This window comes from Rattus norvegicus, chromosome 14 (genome assembly GCF_036323735.1).
Source record: "Rattus norvegicus strain BN/NHsdMcwi chromosome 14, GRCr8, whole genome shotgun sequence".
In the NCBI taxonomy this organism is placed as follows: Eukaryota; Metazoa; Chordata; class Mammalia; order Rodentia; family Muridae; genus Rattus; species Rattus norvegicus.
The window spans coordinates 21,765,574-21,791,989 of record NC_086032.1 but is presented as its reverse complement, the minus strand read 5'-3'; positions in this window follow the sequence as shown (position 1 = coordinate 21,791,989).

Genomic DNA, 26,416 nt, shown 5'->3' with positions numbered 1-26,416 from the left:
TTTTATATATATATATATATATAAACAGTTCATATCTACTTTTGACAGATACTGAATATATCAGTTGAAAGAATGAGTATGACTATGTCAACCCTGGAATATTCTTGCACATTGTTTCTGGAAATTGCCTTCTTTTAAGAAACATTAACCAACATAGTTTAATCAACCTAGAATTCTTCCTCCCAGCTATTTTTATATGTTCTGTTTTCAAAATGCAGAAACACTTATGTCCATAATTGATGACATTAATCACTTAAAATTTGTAGTTGGCAAAGCACTTTAATGCATTTTAATGCAATTCTTTAATGTCTCAAAGACTGGGAGTTCACAAACTCTCCTAGGACCCTTGACTTTTCTATTGCTTACATCTTCAAGCCCTCAAGATAGAGGTCTCTACACTAGGGGCTCTGGTTATTTCTTTTTCAAGTGATTTTTCATTCATGACTGAATAAATTTTAAGGTCTTTATATAATATTCTTCTATTCAGGCAATTCAAAAATTTTGCTCCCACTCCTTCTTAAAAGGGGGAAAATATTCGTAGGAGGGGATATGGAAGCAAAGTTTAGAGCAACGACTCAAGGAATGGCCATTCAGAGCCTGCCCCACATGTGGCCCAAAGTAGATAAGATTGATGAAGCTAGAAAATGCATGCGGAAAGGGACTGGATATAGATCTCTCCTGAGAGACACATCCAGAGCATGTCCAATACAGAGGTCAATGCTAGTAGCAAACCACAGAACTGAGAATAGGACCCCCTTGGGGGGGAATTAGAGGAAGGATTGAAAGAGTTGAAGGAGTTTGCAACCCCATAAAAACAACAATGCCAAGCAACCAGAGCTTCCAGGGACTAAACCACTACCGAAAGACTATACATGGACTGACCCAGGGCTCCAGCCGCATATGTAGCAGAGAATAGCCTTGTTGGGGCACCAGGGGAAGGGAAAGCCCTTGGTCTTGCCAAGGTTGGACCTCCAGTGCAGGGGAATATGGAGGGCAATTAGGGGGATGTATAAGGGGAATACCCATATGGGGTTGGGGAGGGGATGAGATGGGGGCTTATGGACAGGAAACCGGGAAGGGGAATAACCTTTGAAATGTAAGTAAAGAAATATATCTAATAAAAAAGAAAAAAAGGAAAAGAAAATTTATAACTCTGCTTACCTGTGATTGTAGTCTTGTAGACACCCACTAGTGGTCTTTGTTTCATTATCTTGCCAGAGTCTTGTTCAACTGTATTTTAAATGAATTTTATCATCTGTTATATACCTGACACACACTGTGCCTGACATTGTACAAGGTGAACATGTTAAAGTTATGCTGCCATTAGAGAACGGAGTCTTGGCTCTTTGTGCTTTTCTGTCTTAGTCAGCCACTACACTTAGTTTCAATTGGCTGCTTTCAAAATCTGTACAGCATGCTTAAATCACAGTTCAATTTCACTCTTTGCATCCAGTCCAAAATTTCATAATCATTTCCTCATATTGCTGTTTTGTATATGTAGCCTCATTTTTCCTAACTAGTTTCTAATTTTAGAGCAGTTTCCTGCCACAGTTTCATGACCACTGTTCCTTTCTCTCATCAGTACAATCCAGGCTAATCTAAAATCAATTACCCGTGCTCTGGCATAAGAGTTATTGTCAGAGTGTCACAGCTTCCTTTAATGACATGACCCCTGGTGATTCAAACCACACTGCAATAAGTTCCCATTCTCAAGAAGAGTTGAGCAAAACAAACTGGGAATGATGAAAAAGGTCACCATTGAGTGCGAGGGTGGAAAAGGTGGTTATCAAAGTGTTGTGGTGGATGAATGTGAGCAAAATGAATCATATGAAATTCTCAAAAAATAGGCAATAAAAACATTCTTTAAGGTATTTTAATGGAGCCTTATTTTCTACTTTATCAAAAATGTTATTGTCTTGCTTTGAATATAAAATGCCCACCAAGGGGTTAAATAGTAGAAGTTAGTCTTCAACTACTTATTCGGAGATTTCCCAACAGTGTGGCGAGTATGTTGCTGGGGTCCTTGCTCTTTCTCCCTGCTTCCTGCCTTGCATGAAGTGAAAAAGCTCCTACACCACATGCTTCTCCTACCATGATGTCCCACCAAAGAGTATGGAGTCATGGGCTCTAAAATCATGACCTCTAAAACCATGACCTAGAGGCACTCTTTTTCGCTTATGTTTTTTTTTTTCCTGTCAAATATTTTGTACCGGCAATAAGCCAACTAATACATGGCTGAATACAATTCACAGTCCTCTAAGGAGCAATGTCTTCCCAACTCATTTTTCAAGACATTGATCATGACCTTTCAAGCCTTCCTACACTTTGTCATGCTTAAAGCGTGTAATCATATTTTAACAGTGTAATTCTCTGCTGTTATCAGTCTCCATCCCGTTGAGGTGTCTTCTCTATTATTTTGTCTCATTTAAATATGTCTCTGTAATAAACCCAACTTAATTACCACTTTTTACTTAAACCTTCAACAGCTTAGGTAGCAGTTTAAGGGACGTTATTAGTTGTGCACATACACTTTGATTCAAGTCCTTGTTCTGCCAATAATTTACTTACTTCTCTTAAAACAGGTGATATTCCTTGCCTTAGATTTTTTGCCCATATAAGACTGGTGAACATGTCACCTGTCCTTAGAATAGTTTGAGTAGCAAATTAAATATTTGGAATATAAAAAGCAATAACCCAATAATCCTTGCTGCAGGAGTCATTTGGCAGTGGTAATATATTCCTCTGCAACCCTAATCTTTTCTTCTGGTAGACTTTCCTATTATTTATAAAAATGACATAGAATGTGACCTTAATGAGATTCAGATTTCTGTCACTGATATCACCTGAGAGTGTTCTGGGTCTCTCTCTTCAACCCTGAAGAACAGAAACTAGATTTTTAACTTTTACCTTTATCTCATATGAATTTTAGGCCCAGACAGGAAGTCCTTTAACAGAAAGAGGGTGAGTTATTCCTATCAGGTTTCACAGTGTAGTTCGTATTTACCCTGTGTATAAGATCTAGAGGTGGGAACAGCGTCTGCCCCTTCATTTTTTACCCTGGCCTAGGAAATAAAAACATAAAGTTCCACAGATTAAATTAAATTGCTACCTCTCTAGAACTCTTTCAATATTTATTATTCTTTCTTTACTGGGGAATCCAGGAATCAGATGATAAATTAGACTTAAGTCAGGATAGTCCTGTCTTTTAAAGATGTGCCTTGTTTGTTTCTAGCCTATTGATGTTTTTTTGTAGTGGCTTATCTAAATATTCAGTCTTGATCAAAGAAATCAATGCTGGTATGAAATGCCACAGGAAGTCTATTGATGTTATAAAGTACTGGCATGTGAAGATTAACACCAGGTAGGATAGAAGCAGCCTGTTCTACATATAGGAACTAGGGATACATATAACCTTTAAAGAATTGAAAAGAAATAAGGAAAAAAATTAAGTTGCTTTGGTAATTATCACTGTGTACCAGCAGTGCTAAGCGACATCATCGATAAAATACTCCTTCCTGCTGGAGTCACTTTTAGTGATACCCACGAGCATGCTACCTCCCACAGCACTGTTTTGAAAACCACCCTAAAAAAGTTGGGCTTTTTCTGGTTCCTATGAGGATTCTAAAATATCACAGAACACCTTTAAAACAAAGAAATCATTCGTGCCACCTCATTTGTATGTGTGTATGGGCATACATGAGTATAAAGAAGTCAGAGGACAGACAGCTAGTAGGAGTCACTTCTCTCCCATTATATGGATTCCAGAGATTAAACACAAGTCATCAGGCTTCGTAGCAGCTGACTTTTCCTGTGGGTCTATTGTGCCAGACCAGCTTTTTGTACTGTGTTCTGCCATAAAAACTGTCATATTTTATATTAATAGTTTGTGACACTGATTATGAAAAATATTACTCTGATGTGGTGTTTAATCACAGAAAGATTTGTAGGATGAACTAGATAGCTGCTGTGGGCTGTTGTCAAGAAGTTTTCATTCAAATCAGAAATTAAGTAGACTCTAGGGTGAGGGCAGAAACGGAGGGCTTTGATTTATGTCCCTTCATACAGGAGACATAGGCAACAAGGGTAATAGAATGCAGAAGCTGACAGCTTGGGAAGTGAACATCACCCAATGATACCCATCTTTGACCTTCTGTGTTTTCTTTCTCCAAGTCTGGCACTGCCTCTCGAGTTTTCCTTGACTCTTTATCTACAATGCATTGACATTTATTTATCTACAATGCATTCAGTTCTGGCCACTTTCATTGACAATTCCAGGCACACCAAACACTGAACCTAATTCATCAAAGCTTTTTCTTAAACTTGTGTTTTGTTTCTTTCATCTACAGTGAGTGCACTAATTCATTGGTTATCTCTCTCACTGTCTATGCATAATTCAGGGTGCCTGTCACGGGAGGTGTGACTCTGTGCTCATAGCTCATGAATGAAACCAGCAATGACACAACTTCTGCAGGTCAGGATTTCCTCCTGAAATCTATAGTTACATGCTCAATTAACACCAAGATGAGAGGCTTAAACTTGATGACACATCTGCAGTATTACAAATTATTCTCTCTTATCTACACTTGGTCTTAGGCTAGATACCAGTTGTAGACATGGGCGGTCATTATCATTTCCAGAATGTTATTATAAGCAACTAAAGGTTTGTCATCTAACCTTAGGTAATGGTTTGAAGATGGTGAGTTCCAGGTCTTAGTTCTGCATGGTCATACATATAGTTCATGTCAAGTGAGATGAACCTAAACTTGTTTCCATAGGGACTGCATGGAATGATTATAGATAGATATATGTACTTCTTCTTAAGAGCATGTGTTAGTCGAGACTTTAATTTCTAATAGTTAGTGTATTTTAATGATGTTAAGATGTTATGGCAAGACAGCAGGTATACAGTGACTAAAGAACTGATGAGAAAAAAATGCAATTTGCAGGAAATGTAATTTTCCACATGGATATTTAATTATGAGAAAACTGACATGCTTTGAAACATTTCAAAGTGACTTAATAAAACATAGAAACATACCAAATTTAATCATTTAACAAGTAGTTCCTTTTTTATAAAAATATGCAAAATGGGGACATATTAATGCAAGCTTAAATATTATTTCATATGTGAAAGAGGCAATAATTATTTAACAATATAATATTTTAATGTAAAAGTTCATATTAGCTTTCAGATTGGAAAGAAGGTGAGTAGTGTAGAAATAGTAAAAGAAAAGAATGGATGAAAAATAATCTAGGAAAAGTTTAAAATCGTAAAAACTTTCAGATTGTTCTCAGAGCAAAGTATTCCACTACTTTTTGTTTATAATCCTGGATGAAATAGCAATATTACCTAAATAAACCTTACAAATACATATGTATATAATGTATATGCTGAGAGATACATAGAGAAGAAATTATACATTATACATACACATCATGTACAGGTATGTATACATATACACATACATATACTTATGCATGTGCATATATATATTTACTTTATATAGAAATAGATAGACGCTCACACATGTGTGCACCTATCAGTGATGGCAGTAAAATGATAGGAACCTAAACTAGTCTTCCAAATTTGACTTTCAACATCGTACTTGCCAGTCTCTGATTTGTACCGCAAATAAAATAATAAAAATAAAATAATAAAAATAATAATAATAATAAAATAAAACCTTCCTGGAGTGCTGAAAAAGAAGGCAAAGGTTTCAATGATTGTTGTTCGGGTTTGTACCTTCAGTATTTGTCCTCAAGATTAAAGACTGCACACAGGAGAGTGTGTTCAACAATAGAGGACAAGGGGCAATACAGTAGGGAGAGCTTTCACTGAGGAAAGGCAGCACCGTTCCTGAATAAGCAGCGTGAAACTTGCTGTGGTTTCTTTCTGTCTCTGGACCTCTTCTTCCATGTTTGTCATGAGGAAGTTCAGCCGACATTAGTTTTGATACTCTTTTCTATTCTAAAATAATTATACTTCCAGGACAAACTGACCTATAAGAGACATAGCACTGCTGTCATGAGGGTCAAAATAATTCTGCTCCCTAGGGAGTACAAATTGTTTCTGATTTTCAGCACGACTATGGGAATTACTAAAATGTAAAGTGCCTCTGGTTGGTGCAGCAGTATTCATCACAGTTAAATGCACCCCGGGCACACAGCATTGCAGTCTTTGAAGCTTCTGGCCCACATAGTCATCCCATGCATCATCAGAATGCTGAATACAAGTTGGGCTGAGTCACTGGGTAAAAAAGAACAGTAGGACTTCTGTGGGCTTGTATATATTTTGATTCTAGCTGTAAGAGCAACATATCAACACCCTATCATTACATGATTCTTTTATGCCTGACTTTTCTTTTGTAAAGAATTAAGCCCCGATTTTTTTTTCACGTACTTTGGTGTTAAGGCCTGTTTGTACTACATTCAGTGAACTATTTATTATATGAGGCATCAACAACATTTACTATATTAGGAATTTAAACAAGAAAGTTACAGTACCAATTTATTTAAGGTCACACTAATAAACAGTTTAAAATATGTCTTTCATTTTTTTTTTAAATTAAGCTTTCTCAAAACTAATGGATTCCATTGTCAAACTAATGGGCATGCTTTGGTTCTCCCTAATCATTTCTTAAGTTATTAGTAGCATAAAATGTGATGCCCTACTGTATTACACTAAAACTTACCAGTTCTGCATAGCTGGTTGGTTCTTTTGTTGTGCCTGATTTTATTCACATGCGGATGCCAACACATCTACATAGTGACACATTTCATCATATAAAAAAATATCATTTAACATCAACGCCAAATTCGTTCTGTAAAATTCTAAATCTTGAGGACCTGTCAAATTTACGAGCTTTAAATTTTCTTATTTTTACTTCAGAGATTGAGTTTCCTCACTCATCAAAGTGAGAAGCTTACTTAACTGACTTCCAACACGTCGTCTTATGTAAATGTAAGTCTGAATATCCTCACCACATCAATTTTTCTTCGCGTACTCATTGTACTTCAATATATACAAGAAGCATCCCCACATGGTATTCATTTTGTTACCAGGCCATTTGGAAATATCTGAACCTGTGGTCAATATTACTAAGTCAAAACTGTACTGCTTTGTGAGGAGCAGTCAGTCCTCCAGGAAGCTGGTTTTCCTTTTTTTGTTTGTGTATTTGTTTAATGTTCCTGTACTGATGCTAGCACAGCATAATTGTTTTTTTTAATTGTGAATTTTGCTAATACAGTAAAAATAGAAACTGGCATTTTTGTTACCTGCAAAATAGTTTTGACTTCAGCAACCTGTGAGGAGCCTCAGGGCTCCTCAGAGGTACTTGGTGCAAGTTTGAGAAGCACTGAATTAAACATTTCAAATTTTCCAAGACTCTTCTTAATTTTCTGAAAGTAAAATTCTTAGCAATAAATTAAAGCACAAAATTATTCATTAATGTTTGAGTAGAGAAACTTTTCAACAAAATAACACTTTTAAATAATCCTAAGAATTTCTAAAATCACAGCCCTAAGAGGCTAACGTGAAGCAGAAAGGAGAAAATACAAGCAAACGTTAGAGCACGTACTAGTCCCTGTACTGCTTTCCATACCTTTTGGCTTATTACCTTGATATTGTTCCTTCCTCACATAGCATGTGCTTCTTCAGTTTGCAGTTGTTGAAAACGACACTGGAATCTTTTCTCTGAGATCCAAAACAGACAAAGACATGCACACACGCCCTCCAGTTCTTAGCCTTAACCCTTTACCTCTGACTCAGCCATGGACTGCAGAGTCAATCAAAAGGGCTCTTGCCTGGAAGTTAAGTCACGTCATCTTTCCTTAGCCAATAGTAAGTTCGGGCTTCAGTCAACAGCTGCTCAATTGAGACATTCATCTGCCAGCCTGTGAGTACCACTGTCATTATGTATGGCACTATGCCAGATGGCTCCAGAATAGCAAATAACCCATCAGGTTTTACAGCTTTCCAAATAAGATAGGAAACATTGTACTCTTTTTTTAGACATCGGTTAAATAATTCGTCCAATCCCTGAGTTCATCAAGAGCAAAACTGATCAAAGATGGAGTAAGTCTTTTTATTTCTGGAAATACTTTTGTTCTCATTTATATGCTTTGATACTCCAAAAGAGAATTGGCAAGAAGTCTTCATAAGATGTAACACCTTGATCTGGCTACATTTTACTGTCTATTATCCTCTTTACTGCTGAGAATTTAGTACATGTATATAAAGAAAAATGATCAAATCCCTCCCCGTCTCCCCTAACTCCTCTCATATCATCACACTACAGCCGCTCCCTAACCATTTCTTATTTATTTTTAGTAACTCCCTTCAGTTCAATTAGTGCTGCCCATGCATGCATAGGAGTGGAGCTATCCACTAGGGCACAGAAAAATCTACCAACAGATATACTCTTCTTTTTAGACATCTATCTATAACAATGAGCAATAAGTTTCTTTCTTTCTTTCTTTCTTTTTTTTTTTTTGAGCCTAGGACCGAACCCAGGGCCTTCCGCTTGCCTTGCTAGGCAAGCGCTCTACCACTGAGCTAAATCCCCAACCCCAAGTTTCTTTTCTTTATGAATAATCCACTCTGTGGCATGAAACAGACCACTGTGGAAACCAACAATCTAGAAACATGAGCAGACATTTGCTTGATGTTAATTAAAAGTATGAGGCCAAAAAAAAAAAGGGTGTTAGATGCACCTTCAGTATTAGATCCTGCATCAAGTTCAAAAGGACATTGAACAAATATCCCAAGAGAAAAATTTTAAGTAGACCTTGGCTTCAAAGTGTTGCTAATTATCAGTGAAGATAATCTTAAAGTATGGTCTACTATGTTATCACTGTAGCTTTTGTGCTGGCGATTTAACTAATCCTTGGCAGATGAAATAGATGAGTCATGAAACACCTTAAATATTTCATTATGGCACAACACCTCGAAGACCTTCCCCAATCCTCCACTTCTGTCCACCTAGGAAATATTTCAAATTCTCTAAGTTTGGCGTTCATGGATCTTCCTTATCACATTTTTTAATCCACGTCTTTATTTAAATTGTTATCTATAAGTTCATGACTGTCAGACAACATTTTCGATCCTGACATCCCCCTGAGCAAATGTCGAAATCTCACTAGACATTTTCACTTGTGTTCCAAATTGCCCCTTACACCTCTTGTCGCTAATTTAATAATTATCCTCTGCGGCAATTTCACAACTACTTCTCCATCACCTTAACCTGTCCCAGGAAAAGGCACTTTCCTTACCCACTGGCCATGAGGAGAGTGTAGAGAACAATTGATCTTGGGTCTGAGAGAAGACAGCTCCACAATCGTTTCCAAAGAAGAGCAGACTCTCTTCTCAGACTTCTAAGTTTTAAGAAATGATGTGAATGTTTGTGAAGCCTGGCCTTTCACTTCCTTGATTGTCTGTGTCCTTCCTTCCACTTCACACAGAACTCACTCAAAACGCATTAATTACTTGGTCCTGATAATTGTAGCTACCGATATGAGGCAGTCTGAAATAAAGCCTGAGTGGGACGGTATCTACACCGAAGGAAGATGGAAATAAGCATGTGCATGCACACGGAAAGTGTCATGTGTGTCTAAATGTGCATCTTTTAGCTCTGTTCACTATGAGGGATTAGAGTCCCAGCACCTTAGCAAGCAGCATGCAGATTTGGTGCTTGGAACATTACTTTCCACCAGAGTTCTTTGGAGCCAAGGCTTTCTAAGGCTGAGTCAGAAGTTACAAGTTAAATGAATGTTTTGTTCTCCTAGACAACTGATCTGGGTGGTACATTGAATTCCAAGTTCAGTTTCTCCTCAGAGTTTGTCTGGAATCTCGATAATTCTGTTCAGAAACAGATGTGTTTTAACATTTTATTGATTTCTTAATACTTCTCTTTTTGAAGACAATACATTGATACACAGTTAAAGATTATTTGAAATCAAGGGAAGCTTATTAGGAAAGGTCTTTCCACATCTCTGGTCTGGTCCTTGGACTTTTCAACGCTGAAGCTGAAGTGTTATTGTGCTACCTGGGACCTGCTACCATGCTACTAGCACTCAGCTCGAAGGTCCAGTCTCAGTCATTGTTTCTCTTTACCCAGTTTAGCCTAGGTTTCCATCAGTTCTCGATGCCTCTAAACATCCCATGTCTCTCCCCTGACTTACACAGGAACAGCTTCACTCCTGTATTTATGTCGTGGGGATCAGACTTCACACTTAACTACCATGCCACCCTTCCCTAGTACATGCACTATGCTGTCCCCACTGTAGACTTTTCAAAGCTGTGTGTGCAGGAGTTTACCTAGATGTACAGATATATATCACAGTTCACCTAAGCTACCACATCTCCAGTATCCTTACACTCATCCATTTCTCTCATTCTCTTGGAGTCCCACCTCAAGCGAAACCATGAAAAGGTGCCTGACTTCCTTGGTTAACTTGTGATTTTTCCCTTTCTCCCCAGACTTCACTGGAATAAAAGAGATGCCTTTGTCTTCCTTTTTTCAACACACATTTACCTTACTCCATCAGTGCCATCCATGAGGCAGTAATCCCATTTGGTTTTGAAGAAGAAATGTTCTTCTATAACTGTGGAAATATTAACAGGCCAAGCCTAAAACAATAACATTGTTCATTAAGGTCATCTCTTTTTTCTGGCTTGGCAAAGGTTAGGTCTTAAAATCTCTTTGTTTCTTGAAATACAAGTTAATCTTATTTGGAATTTTAAAAGTTGTATCTTGAGATGAGGGATGATCTGACTCTTAAATGTGCTGGCTGTTTTTCCAGAATACGGGTGTTTGGTTCCCAGTACCAGACCAAGTGGCTCACAACTGCCTGTTACTTTATATTCAGGGAATCCAGAACTCTCTTCTTGCTTCTCTTGGCACTGTATTCACACACATAGTGTGCATGCATACATGTGCACACACGCACAGACACATATACATACACACACAAATGCACCAACACCTTTTCACATGCACACACATATAAAAACATGCATGCAAATATATGCATACACTCATACACACAAACACTCACACAGGCACATATACACTCACAAAAATAATAATCACATGCACTCACAAAAATCTTTAACATTTCTATTATTTCTATTCTTTCTTTGAAAAAATCCTAACCTAGTAAATTCACTTGGGGTTGATAAGGGGTTGTTGATACATTAACAAATACAAAAATAAGATATATTAATGTTATTTACAAAAGATCTTTTATTTCTTGTGACAGTGTACATTTTAGCCACCTGAATTGAATTTCCTGGAGGATTAGGAGATGCTAGATCATCTAGTCACTTATACTTTTTTTTCCATTTTTTTATTACCTTACTCTGTCTGTGACCTAAGATAGGCACCTCCAACTGAACTATGTAAATCTAACGATGTATGTTCAATTATAGTTCATTGTTTTACATCAATATAATTCTAGTTATTTCTAATAAAGATATTTATGGTTTAGTAGAGAATATCAATGTAAAATCTTATTTTACCACTCAATGAGTTTTTTTTCTTTTCCAATTAACTACCCTTTATCATTCACTATTAAAAACAATTGTGCCTAATATCAAGTTTACAAAGCCATGCACATAGTAAATGTATTTTAAAATTCTAATATGAGATAAACAATAAAGTCTAAGTGGCTTCAGTTAGTTACAAGAAAGAAAAAGGCAAGAAAAACAAAATACAAAGCTGATACGTTGAACTTTTCCAAAATTATAACCTTAGGTAGCACAGAAAGATTCTTCAAGAACTTCACAACAGTTCTCTTTGTATGAGAACTTTATATGACATACAGTCTTATCAGAATAGCTGAAAGACATGTCACTGCTTCCTTCGTGACTCATTGAGAAATTGGGTTGAGTATATTCAAATTATTGAGAGAGCTGAAAAATGCAAATACATTTAAGTAAGAATGCTAATACTTTATTAGCAACTTAGCTCTTACATTCTCAATTATAAGAGTTTCCTGAGGTGAAAAGTACCTATTGGTTTGTGTCATATATATTACATTATATCAAAATTAATTCATACCAGAGCACCCAGAGTGTTGTTATCCCTCTTTAAAAGTAAGAAAAAAATTAGGGAAGTTAATGAACAAATTCAACACTACGTAGATGGTAAGCAACAGAACCAGGATTTTAAGGTAAAATGATTTTTCCAATACATTTTAGTTTATAGTTTGAAGAGAGACATTCTTCTCTTTAGCAGTTTTCTACAAGTCTATTCTTAATTTGAGCAAGGATTGTAGAGTATCAGGAATGTCATTATCTCTAACTTCTCCAAATCTACAAGCATAAAATAAGAGTAGACCTGAGCCTCAGAAAACTGAGGCTTCTAAACAGGAAGTATTAACGTCCTTTGTCTCAAAAGAGGTTATGTCTTCATAAAGAAGGGCAATTGAGAAATGGAGTAACATCCCAAACAGCAATGATCTCCTCACCTTAAAAGGGATAGAATCAAGTAGTCTAGACAGGAAAACTAAATTACAAGACACACTCCCTGATACCCAAATAGGCTGAGTCCCTAGCTGTAAAGAAACCAACGAGAATGGTAAACAGAGAAGCAAAAAGAAAAGAAGAGGAGGTGTTATCCAAGGTAACTTGCACTCTGGAGAAAGAGAAGGTCTTCATCAGTGCCATTTGTCGTATAATAGCCCATATCAGAGAATTTGCCCAAAAGCTGTCATTGGTGTTTCAGTAAAGCTGAGGAAGGCTTGTCACTCCTGACTCATGTAGTACCTGGGGAGGCAGCCCAGACCAGGGGACAAGAAGAACAGGATTTGTCACTCTGATTCAGACATATTTGTTTTACCTCCACAGTGTAGTGTTTCAGTTATGTTTTCTTATCTCTTAAAACAATATGACAGACCACAAGAAAGGAAGGGATGGGTCATTATGATGCTGGAAGGAAGGTCTGAAGGAAGAGAAGGAACAGTTCCTGAATGTATGGTTTTGTTTGTATTTGACAGGGCAAAACTTTGGAGCAGACACACCACAGTTATGTTTGCTCCTTTGGATATTTAGTTTTATTCTGTGTAGAGATGTTGAGCTATTTGGGTCTACATTTATGTTTCATGTGACAGTATCATAGATAGACCTTCTCTTCATGTGACAGTATCATAGATAGACCTTCTCTTCATGTGACAGTATCATAGATAGACCTTCTGTTCAAACTGATGAAGATACACACATGGCATACATACAGCTCTGTGTGTGTGTGTGTGTGTGAGAGAGAGAGAGAGAGAGAGAGAGAGAGAGAGAGAGAAATGGAGAGAGGGACAGAGACCCAGAGAGAGTGAGACACACAGAGACAGAGAGACACTGAGAGAGATACAGAGAGATACAGAAAGACAGAGAGAGAGAGAGAGAGAGAGAGAGAGATCCAGAGAGAGGGAGGCACACAGAGACAAAGACACTGAGAGAGATACAGAGAGAGAGAGAGAGAGAGAGAGAGAGAGAAATGGAGAGAGGGACAGAGAGCTAGAGAGAGGGAGACATACAGAGACAGAGAGACACTGAGAGAGAGAGACAGAGAGAGAGAGAGAGACAGAGAGAGAGAATTGAAACACAGAATTTATATAGGGCCTAAGATACCCTAAAATTTACTATATATCCAAGGCTTGCCTCAAATTCACAATCTTCATGAATTAAAATTCATTATACATAGAACAAGTTAAAGATAGAGGAAGAAATTTTGGGTAAATAATCTACTACTAACAGGGATAAGAAGATTTGTCAGATAAAATATGATTCCAAATTGGATTTGAACTTCAGATAAATACGTGTTAGTACTAGTTCCATGAAATGTTTAGCATACTCTATCTCCCTAACTATAGTGTCTAAATTTGAAGCCAGCCACTTATTTTCCAAGGTATTTAGGGCAAAGTTAGGTGAATATTTTTTTGTAGAGTGAAATCCTATTTACTTGAATAGTCCATATTTTTACTTGAAAAATCTTGAGATTTTACTCCAGAGTGTGTGGTTTTCTATGTGCGTACTTCAACCATGTTGGCAGTATGGTTAGTGTGTGTTTGTCTTCACATTGTGCACCTGCCTGTGTGTACAGAAGGGAGAAGAGAAATGAAGTTGGAAGATTTGAGACGGAGCAGTAACAATAAGAAAATCTGTATTCCTTATGTGTCCGGGAACAAAATTTATTTTTCTCCTACTAAAATAATTATACTATCATTTAAATTATATATATATATATGTATATATGTTTAGAATCTTTATATTGTAACTCACTCCTATAATACCAGCACTTAGGAGGCTGAGGCAAAAAAACCTTGAACAAAGTCAGCCTGGGCTACATAGCAAGAAACTGTCTCAAGAAGAAGAAGAAGGAGGAGGAGGAGGAGGAGGAGGAGGAGGAGGAGGAGGAGGAGGAGGAGGAGGAGAAATATATGTATATGTGTGTATATATGTATATATATGTGTGTATATATATTTATATTTGTGTATATATGTTTATATATGTATATTTGTTTATATATGTATATGTGTGTGTGTATATATATGAAAACTTGAAACCCACAATCACACACTAGAGATGCTCACTGTTTAAGTTTGCAAATGTATCTGACTTCTTTGCTACTCATAGCCCGCACATACGAAATAAATGAAAAATCTTAAAACCATATTAATGTCGTGAGGCATCCACCAGAAAAGACCACTTGGACATGGATTCTAGCCAAAAGAAAATCTTTATTAGCTGCCCAGAGACTACACTGGGTGTTTGGAACCCAAGTGCAGTCCTGAGCCTTTCTCAGGATGGGGACACAAAAAAAACTACGTACTTGGTTGACACAGCTCAGATAGGAAAGAACAGTGAGCCAGAAGCAGGACTACAAAAGCTAAAAGGCAAGCCTCATCTTTTTAGGGACTTTCTTGGAACTAATGATTTTGAGTGATTAGATCTTTATAGTCATGTTGGCACGTGTGCCACCCAGGGACGGGATTCCAAGGCATGAGTGATATTTCCATCATGATATCAGTGTGGGGGAATCCTGGGACCTGGGAGACTTGTTACACCTAAACTAGCATTTCGTGAACACTTAATTTGGCTATAAAGTTCAAATTCTTTATGCAGATAGACTTGTTCAATTTTTAGTGAGAACCATAGGAGGTAGGAACACAGCTAAGTCTCGTGAAACACTACCAAGGTCATCCAGCAGTCAGTGGGTGGGTCTGATATGGGAAGTGATTGTGATGACACTGTCAGTGATGAGTCCTCTGTATCTATTTACTCTCAGCCAAGACAAGGGGGACATTGAATGCCAAGGCAGGGCATAAAGAATGTAAGAGTTGCGAAATGGGACGAGACCTACGCTATGTCTTTTTGACATAACACATGCTCAGCGCTGACCTCAACAGGCTTTTAAAAATAATGTTTTTTTTTTTAAAAAAAAGAACATAAAGAATTTGGGAAGGAGACAGCTTGGTGGGTCCTGAGAAGAGATGGAGGAGGTGGGAGGATAATATGATCAAAATAATTTGTATTCACATATGGAATTTGTGATAAATAAATGATTTGATTTATTCAGTGGTTTTTAAGACTTTTATTACTTTAAAACATGTTTATTCATTTAAGTTTTGTGCATTATATTTCCATCATATTTTCCTTCCCCCAACTCCTCCCAGATCCTTTCTATGTCCCTACCCACACTACCATGCACACAAGTTCTCTCCTCCTCTCCCCCTCTCCCCCTCTCCCCCTCTTCCCCTCTCCCCCTCTCCCCTTTTCCCCCACACTTGACCTCATGCCTAGGAGTAGTTGGCCAAGACTTCATGGGGTTTTGTATGCGTTGTTTTGTTTTGTTTTGTTTTGTTGTTGTCTTATTGATGTTTTGCTGTTGTTGAGAATGATGATTTTTGTTTTGTTTTGCTTTGTTAGAGATCATTTTATTTTAAAAAAACTAAAGAAATAAAGTCTGAACTTGAATTATCATATATCAGCACTAATTCACATATTGAAACCAATATACCAGTGGCTCCTTTCTGTGTATTATAAACCCCAGTTAGTTCATTTCCTTAGCATTATGTTAGCTGAAACGGTTTCTCATGCTTTGTTTTTTAATAAAATTTACATTTTTGAGGAATAAATTCTGATCAAGCATCTGTAGATTGTTTCTCAGGATTCTCTGGTTCCTTTTTCCTCAGTGTTGCGCTCAACTATGAAACTTTGCTGAGCCACTTGTGGAAGCCAATTGTTGTGAATTATTTAGATTTTTGTGTGTGACTTTTCCTCTCTGTAGAATGCTCTGGATGTTGCTGCAGAGGACTGCCTGGTACCCACTCCATTAGAGTAAACCATTAGACTTGAGTTCCAGATGCTGATGCCTTCATAGTGAGAGACCTGCTTTCTTGCTGCTCCACCAGGCTAGCCAGACTATTAAGTTGCTGCTCCTGGGCCATCATGACATCCTCAAGTAAGACCTGAGCATGTTGTCTCACTCGTTGTGCCGCGTCTCTCGCATCCCATCTGAAGTCTTCCTGCTGACTTTGAGTTAGGGCGGTGCCTTAGCTTGCTGAGCAGGGCTCGGGAGCTGCAGACTCTGCATGGGTAGGTGTCAAGTCTCTCTGACCTTCTTCCGCCCAAGAGCATGCTCCATGCAGTGTTCCAGATACTCTGGTTGCTTGCTCTGCTGTTTTTGAGGTCTAGCATCCTCATAGCAGCTACAATGGCCTAGTGGCGAAACGTAAACTGTGTCACGGTTGATGTATCGTGAGATGAACTTTTTCTAATTCGCGGCTGGAAGAAGATAAATGTGTCTGCTTCTCTCTCCCTGCTCAGACTTTTCAGAAAAGGATCCCCAAAATATTGATGGGAAAGTCCAGTGAAGACGGTGATATACCCTTGGATTCATTTACCATCCCGTCTTTCCCTGCTCTTCCTGTCTCCATCTCAAGAATCACACAACTAATAAAATGAGAGCATTATTTTATTTTCTACCGTGACATTTAGAAGAAGACAGCTATGAGCTGACGAATCACTAACTTCAATGTCCATTTCTAAAGCCCAAACAATGTTCATCATATTAGAAACAATTAGCAACAACTCTAAGCTATGGCATGTAAATCTATTTAGGCTGGTATTCTGGTAGCTAACTGTTGAAAAATAAAAGAAGTGCAAAAAATGGAAGCCCAGTATTCTGTACTACAGGAGAGGAGAGCTTGTGTCACCAGCGACAGACACCTTCTTTTTTTTATGAACAAAATAAATAAATTTAACAAAAATGTAAAAAGTAGAAATTAATAAACATAACTGAAATAATTTAAAAATCACATTTTATAATAACCTACTATATACTTAGAAAATAGGTGAAATTGAGTGGTTTTTTAAAGAGGAGATCAATATCCATAAGGCAGATCATTCTTCTAATTGCTTTATATATAACAACATTGCAAAATAATAGCCAGTGAGTGGGAGAGGGTCATCACATCGAGAGCAGCCAAAACACATCTCAGTGGTCATTCTAGTTCCCTGAGTCTTTGCTTTGCTCAGTGAGCAACACAGAGTCCAAAGGCCAAGGCAGCTCTTAAATTCCACTCCTAAGGATACTCCACTCATGAATGTTCAGACAGATACTTTCCTGACTCTAACTTTTGTTCATTATACACAAGGTATGGTGGGTAGGCGGGATTACACATACAACATTCAAGTACTGAAAATATCTCGTTTGATTTGTAAGAGGCAGATGGGGCAATAGGACAGTATATTGACAAACAGGTTGTCTCATGCATATTCTTGTACTGTGCATTCACTGTCAAGTATCTATGATAAATTAGCTAATGAGCTATGCTTGAAGAATCGTAGCCAGTTTGAAGGGGGAAAAGGAACATACTAAGACCTCTGCTTCCACTTGTTTCACAGTAAGAAAATGAAGTTGAAACAGTATTGTCCAGTTGTTGGGAAATGGAAATTCAGACCCTAGAGGAAGTTCCAACTTTTGCCTTACATTTAGTGTAATCTAATTGATTTGTGTCTGTAGTGTTCAATAATAAAAAGCAGGGGACCTAACCCAATAAGGGTTCAAATAATATGCCATAATAGCAAAAGTTCAGATATCCAACTACGTCATAACACTATAATTTAATGTTTGGGGTACAATCAGATATATCATCAAATATTAAGCATAGACATCTAATTGATTGCTTTGCAAGAATAGATCTTGTTTCTGCTATACAAATATTCTTCGTCATATTTTTGTCTTGTGGGTTATCTTGTATAATTTCAAAGCATTGGTAGTAGATGAATACGTGTCCACATAACCATTGACTAATAATAATAATGACTATGTCATAGGCTTAACTTACCTGAGGTTAGAGGAAGTTACAATTGATCTCTTTATCATTTGAACACTGACGTGAACAACTATGTCCTGTAGATGTATATCAAAAGCAACGATCTCTCACATGTTCAGCTGCAGCTCTTTAGAGCAAAGCCTTTCATTCCTTCTCATGGATCTCACTGGACCAATCCTTCCATGGCCTCAACTACTAATGATCTCTCCATTTCAGCAGATCAAGGAATCGCTCTGAAATCAATCTATTTTGAGTTGTATTATTCAGAGAACATAAAAGTGGCTTCACGTAAAACAAACATTCATTTACTATATTTTGAACTTCTGAAACTAGTATTTCAGCAAATATTTATTAAATGCCTCCATAGCTGGGTCTTCTTCTGGGTGAAGGAATAATAGTGAGAGATTTGGGAAAAACCCTTGCCCTCGTGATAACTTATGTTCAGAGAGACGAGGAGTGACCAAGTAAATATATAATATACTATGAGGCTGTTTTGGGTGCTATGAGGGAAGGGCACGAGGAAAAAATAGAAACACTGGGAGGAAAAAGAAATTCTCTAAGGTTATGAGAACAGAACCTGAAGAATAGCAATCACCTGTAAAGTTAAAATATCCATTAATTGATTTACTCCTTTAAATGAATACATTTTTATTAGAATATTAACCTGTATTCATATTCAGAAGTAGTGGGGAATACATCTTCAGTTTCGAGCATCCTTTATAGAGCAAGAGTGGATTAGAAGATTCTAATGATAAGTGCACACCCCTCCCTCCTCTAACCTGCAGCTGTGCCTTCAGATCAAGGCCCCGCCCACTTTACCCGTCTTCTCTTTGCTGTCTCGCTTTGGTGCTCCCAATTAATATTCTCTTGTCAGAAATGACAACTTTGTCTGATTCTATGCATACCCAAAATCTCTTCCCAACAATACCTAAATTCTATAGCATCAAATTGGCAAGTTTCCTTTGTAATTTGTTGTATGCTAGTCACTGAACTAAATGTTCACATTTAATACGCTTATGTGTCTTATGCATGTTTCAGAACACGTAACTACTATGATTCCATTTTCAAATGAGCACATGGGACAGTGGGAAATTAAATAATCTTGCTTAAGTTCATAACTTAAGACCAGCACTTCCAGGAATAGAATCCCAGCATAGTTCTGGGGACTCCAATGCCCGTGTTATAAGCCATACTAAATTGTGATCCTAAGATCTATCTCTTTTTTATTTCTACTTAGTGCTTAATTATCAAATGTTTCTTAATCTGCATGTGTTGAGACTAATTTTATTATTGTGTCTAGTCCAGAAGGGTAAAATATTATAAAATACGGTCTTTGACCACTTCCCTGAGAAAAAATCTGAATTAAAGTGTTTGAGATAATAATGAAGGGGTGGGGCAGGAAAAGTTTGATAATGCACCTATTATAATCTTCTAAAGTGGGAACATATCAAGATTGATAGTTGTCTCTGGTATGATACAAGCCTGGGTCAGGAAGCATTTCTAATAACATTACTTCTTTTAAACAACGAAAACCAAACATGCCAAACACTTCTGTATCCTTTCAGGTCAAACCAGTTTCTAGGCTACTCTGAGATTTTAAGTTCGCCCTCAGTCTGTTGGGAACTAAACAAATGAAATGACTGAGTGGGACCTTTCATGATCAACCACCCACTTCTACCACAGAGGTGCCACCCTATAAACACAGCCCACAGCCAAGAAGAGCCAGATATCCGCCAGTCTGAACTGCCCTGGCTTGCGTGGCGAGAGCCCAAACTGCAAAGAGGGCCGCTCTCACATAACACAGCTACAGCGGACCATCCGGTACTAAGCAGTTCTTCTGTTACCCTGCCCACTACCTTCCTCAGGTGTACTCTTTACATAAATGTCTTTCTTCACTCGGATTTAGCCGAGTTCTTTCCAGGACCTGCACCACTGGGTTCCAACAGAAGCTAGGACAAGTTGAATGGATGTTAGAAAGAAATAGATCTTAGGATCGCCAAGATCCTAAGTAGGGCGTCGGCACTGCTAAGCAACAGGCATGGGAGTGGGGTGAGAACTGAAGGGCCAAAGGACAGAAGAAGACTCTTGGGATTCTTAAAGAGGCTCTCAAAATGGAGGACACAGGCTGCACTGAAAAGAAGGCAGTAGCAATCCCCTCATACAACTGGAGAAGAATATCTTAATTTTTCTTGTGGTTCTTAAGGTAAAATCAAGAGTTGGAAATAGCAAAGTAGATCTTGATAACAAAATGACCAGCAGAATGTGGAAAAACAGCAACTACGACAAATCCTCAGAGAGGCCCCTGGGAGTCCCACATCACGTGAAGGCAGGAGTGTTATCAGAGACCATTGAGGTATATATAAGTGACCACCTATGGCATACCACCCTGAAGTCGCTGGTCTCGTCTGAAGTATATGTGGTCAGTGATACTGTGCAAAGATGTAAGACCTCTGAACAATGTAGATAGGTGCATTTTATTTCATGTCAATTGTTTTTTAGATTCCTCTATGTGTACATTTGGCTTTCTGTGTGCACATGTGAGAACCAACTCTACTCTGACCCTGATACGCACATTGTGATGTGCGTACACACACACACACACACACACACACACACACACACACACACACACACAGAGTAAATGTAATAACATTTTCTAGTAATTTAGTTTGTACTCAGAATTTAGTTGTAGAAGATGACAGAACAAAAATAGGAAAAGCTTCTTTTGCCAGTAAGGTTCTTTCTTTTCTAATTTTACGTTTATACATGACATGGTCTGCTAATCCTATTTTTTAAAAAATCAGAAAAAGTCCTTGTGATGGCTGAAAAACAGTGGACTTCTCAAGAGTTTCTTTGTAGAGGTTTCAAAAGCACCGTACCCTAGGGATTTACTGTTTATTAACGGGTTTAACCTAAAAATATTGAATGGGAAGAGGATCCCCAACAGATCCAACTGGACCAAGTCCTCCCTTGGGTATGCATCTTTGAAAATGTTTAAAATGTAAACCTGAGCTCTTTCATGGAAGTTATCACAAGAGTTAGATATCAGAATACAGTTGTGAGAGCTAGAGAGATGGCCCAGTGGTTAGGACACTAACTGCTCTTCAGAAAACCTGGGTTCGGTTCCTGACCACTCATAACCACCATCGGTAACTCCAGGCGCAGGGGGTCTGACGCTCTCTTCTGACCTCCACGGTCACTGGCACAAATGTAGTATGCAGACACAAATGCAAGCAAAATGCCATACACATCTAGTTAATTAATTAATTAATTAGTTAATTAATTTCAAGAAGAGTAGAAGCTCAAAGCTACTGACTTTTGCACTGTTCCGGTACCTGGCATGCTGTGTAGCACAGAGCATGACATATATCAGGGAGGAGAGTGGGGCGGAAGACGGAAATATCCTTAATAAAAGAAAAACTTTGGTTGAAACTGATGAGACTGTGCATAAAACGTTTTGGTTCACCGTCGTTATTAAATGAAGTGAAGGTCAGAGAGGTTTTTCTTTGGGCGTTAGGCTCCTTCCGTGACTTTCTTTTTTCATTTCAAATGTTATTCCCTTTCCCGGTTTCCCGGACATAAGTCCCTATCCCATTCCCACTCCGCTTCTTCTATTAAGGGTGTTCCCCTCCCCAACCATCCCCCTTACCTCCCAACATTCCCCTACACTGGGTGGGGGTGGGGTCCATCGGTGACTTCTTGTCAGAGTTGCTAAATATAGAAGTTTGACAGCATAGGAAAAACCTGAATCCTGATTCTTGGGTTTCAGCGCCCTCTGCTGTAGGAAATGATAAGACCCGGGTGTGTTCCGCTAGTAGAAGAAAAATACAGGAGCCAGAAGCCTGAAGCCAGAGTAATAATTAAACAAATGAGAGAATTCACTTGCAGAAAAATAATTCAAACTAATTATGTTTATTTAAGTGCCACCTAGTTTTAGAAAATATAATCTAGTTTGTAAAAGCTCAATACTGAGTTCAATGCCTATTTGTGGAATGAGTAACAAATCTATCACGCTTTAAAATGTAAAGAGACACTGTGACATCCTTTCAGCTCTTGCTTGCCACGGAATCAAAAGGATTTTTTCTAAGATTGTTTGATTAAAAAATTCAAATCTGTTTTTGGATTTGAGCCAGTTAGCGTGGATGAAATTATGTGCAGCACCTTCAGGAATCGCTACTCCTGCTAAGAATCCAAGCCTGTCCTTCACTCTCATACCATTGTACAAGAAAGCTCATTCGTTATAAAGTAACCATTCTCTTTATAGAAAACAATGACAGGCTGGAGAAAGTTAAAACCATCACTAGCATCATTAGAATAAACTCCAAGATAAAGTCAATCAAACCACACCATATTCCTATGTTTCCTTCCAGCCTAATTCACATTTCTATACAGAAAGAGCCGTGCTACATGGCCTCGTTGCCGAAGCATTTCACCTTGAAGTGTCACATCTATCTGAGCAGCCGTGAATGCTTCTCCTTTCAGCACAGTATTTCTTTCCCTTCTCATCTTACTTTAATAAAATACTGAGCTTGCCAATAGACACTGATCTTTGCACCACGGTAACATCTATTTCAAACTTCTGTCCTTCCATCTAGAAATGCACTGTGACTTTTGTGACTTATCATCCTGGTTGTTCTTCAGAGCTCTTGACTGTGGATGTATTTTGTTCCTTCCACACATAAAATTAGTACCAGGAATTTTTCTAAGGAACTAGGTTAGGCCTGAAAAAAATCTGTCTTTTCAACTATTCATAATCCCTGTGGCATTTCTCAGTCCTGTTTAATTTAACTTTCAAGTGTTTTTCAGTTTTAACCCTCAATTTACCACTAATTTTTTTAAACAACAACCAAAAAAACTCATTGCTTTAAAAAACTCCTTGAGATTTTTCAACAGTTTTGAATAAATGAAAACATTCACTTTATAACTACAGTGTGTCGCTTACCTTTAATCATTAATCTAAACACAACTCAGCTGTTCTCATCCTATCCACAATCAAGAGCACAGAGAAATGAATAAACTTGCTTGCCTGTGCTCACTCTGTCTATTCATTCTTACATAGTTAATGACTCACTGCCTAGGAGATGGTGCTACTCACAGTGGTTTGTCTCTTTCCACCAAATAATTTAAGACAATCCTCTATAAACACAGGTGGTTTCTATATGGGTTCAAGTGAGAAAGATACAATGTTTCTGAAATACAAATGTGTTTGGAGAAAGTGTGGATTTCTTGATACTGTTAGGATTATGCAAAGCTACAGGGAATTTTTACTCTTTAAAAAAATAAAACCTACTACTCAACTATCAAAAACAATGACTTCATGAAATTCATAGGCGAATGGAAGGAACTAGAAAATATCATCCTGAGTGAGGTAACCCAATCACAGAAAAACACACTTGGTATGCATTCATTGATAAGTGGATATTAGCCCAAAAGCTCGAATTACCCTAGATGCAATCCACAGACCACAGGAAGCTCAAGAAGAAGGATGACCAAAATGCGGATGCTCCCACTCCTTCTTGAAAGGGGAAAAAAAGTATCTATAGGAGGGTATATGGAGGAAAGTTTAGAGCAGCGACTGAAGGAATGGCCATTCAGAGTCTGCCCCACATGTGGCCCATATATATACAGCCACCAAAACTAGATAAGATTGATGAAGCTAAAAAAATGCATGCTGAAAGGAACCGGATATAGATCTCTCCTGAGAGACACATCCAAAGCATGTCCAATACAGAGGTCAATGCTACCAGCAAATCACTGAACTGAGAATAGGACCACATTTAGGGGAATTAGAGGAAGGATTGAAAGAGCTGAAGGGGCTTGCAGCCCCTTAAGAACAATATTGCCAACCAACCAGAGCTTCCAGGAACTAAACTACTACTGAAAGACTATACATGGACTGACCCAGGGCTCCAACTGCATATGTAGCAGAGAATTGCCTTGTTGGGGGCACCAGTGGAAGGGGAAGCCCTTGCTCCTGCCAAGGTTGGATCCCCAGTGCAGGGGAATGTCAGAAGGGGGGTGGTAACGGAGGTGGATGGGGGGGAACACCTGTGTGAGGGAAGGGGTGGGGATGAGGGCTTATGGACAGGAAACCAGGAAAGGGAATACCATTTGAAATGTAAGTAAAGAAATATATCTAATAAAAAATTTTTATAAAAACCACACACTCACAAACACTTGATCTTTGATAAAGAAGCCAAAAATATACAATGAAAAAAAGAAAGCATCTTCAATAAATGGTGCTGGTCTGACTGTCTATCTGTATGTAGAAAAATTCTGTAAAATCTATGTTTAATTTATTCAATATTTTCAAGAAAATTTGCACATATAACTTTAAGATGTGGAATATATTACTTTACTTACTGTTACATGATTAAAATGTTAAAACTTACAGTTGCTTACTGCTAAAAAATAGAAAAATGAAAATAGACCCATATTTGTCACCTTGCACAAAGCTCGAGTACAAGTGGATCAAGGACTTCAACATAAAGTGAGATACACTGAATCAAGTAGAAGAGAAAGTGGGTAAGAACCTTTAACTTATTGGCACAGGGAGAAATTTCCTAAACAGAACTCCAATAGCTCATACTCTAAGATCAAGAATTGATAAATGTGACCTCATGAAAGTGCAAAGCTTCTGCAAGGCAAAGGACACAGTCAATAGGACAAATCAGCAACCTACAGATTGGGAAAAAATCTTCACTAACCCCACATCTGATAAAGAACTAATATCCAAAATAGATAAAGAACACGAGAAGCTAACCACCAAAAAAAAAAAACAATCAACCCAACCAAAACATGAGGATAGAACTAAACCAAGAATTCACAGTAGAGGAATCTCAAATGGCTGAGCAGCACCTAAAGAAATGTTCAAAGTCCTTAGTGATCAAGGAAATACAAACCAAAACAACACTGAGATTTCACCTTACACTAGTCAGAATGACCAAGATCAAAACATCAAGTGACAACACATGTTGGTGAGGATGTGGAGAAAGAGGAACACTCCTCCATTGCTGGTGGGATTGCAGACTGGTACAACCACTCTGGAAATCAGTCTGGAGGTTTCTCAGAAAATTGGACATTGATCGACCTGAAGACCCAGCTATACCATTCTTGGGAATATACCCAAAAGATGCCCCAATATGCCAGAAGGGCAGGTGTTCCACTATGTTCATAGAGACCTTGTTTGTGATAGCCAGACGCTGGAAACAACCCAGATGTCCCACGACAGAAGAATGGATACAGAAAATGTGGTTTATGTACATAATGGAGTACTACTCAGCTCTTAAGAATGAGGACATCCTGACTTTTGCAGACAAATGGATGGAACTAGGAAATGTCATCCTGAGTGAGGTAACCCAGACCCAAAAGGACATGCGTGGTACAGAATACCAAGATACAGTGCACAGAAATCAAAAAGATTAACAAACCAAAGAGCCCAAGTGAGGATGCTTCAATCTCACTTGGGAAAGGGGGGAGAAGAAAGCAATCATAGGAGTTGGGAGGGAGGGAAAAACCTGGGTGGGAAAGGGGAGAGGGAGGGGAAGAGGGGAACATGATCAGGTATTGGGTAGGAGAAAAGGACTGAAGCCCTAAGCTCCAGCAGAAAGAATGGAAACAAGCAACCTCGGGAGGCAGGAAGTGGCAGGGACCCCACACACCCCCACGCTCCCCGAGTGTACCAGACCTAGGCGGGGAGAGACTCTCAGGACTCAAAGGAAGGTACCTTAGATGAAATGCCCTACAGTGGGAAGAGCAAACTTGTAGAGCTCACCTCCAGCAGAAAGACAGAGGCATCAAGTGAGGGATGGGGTTGCCATCCCACAGTCAAAAACTCTGACCCTTAATTGTTCCTGTCTGAAAGAACTGCACAGGGACAAAAATTGAGAAGAGCCTGAGGAAAAGAAGGTCCAGTGACAGGCCCAAAGTGGGATCCAGCTCAAGGGGAGGCCCAAGGCCTGAGGCTATTGCAAAGGGTGTGTAGCGCTCACACAAAGGGACCTTTCATGACTGGCCCCGAAAGACCCAGCAAGTAGCTGTAAAATCCGGATGCAGATATTCACACCCAGCCAAGCTGCTGACTCC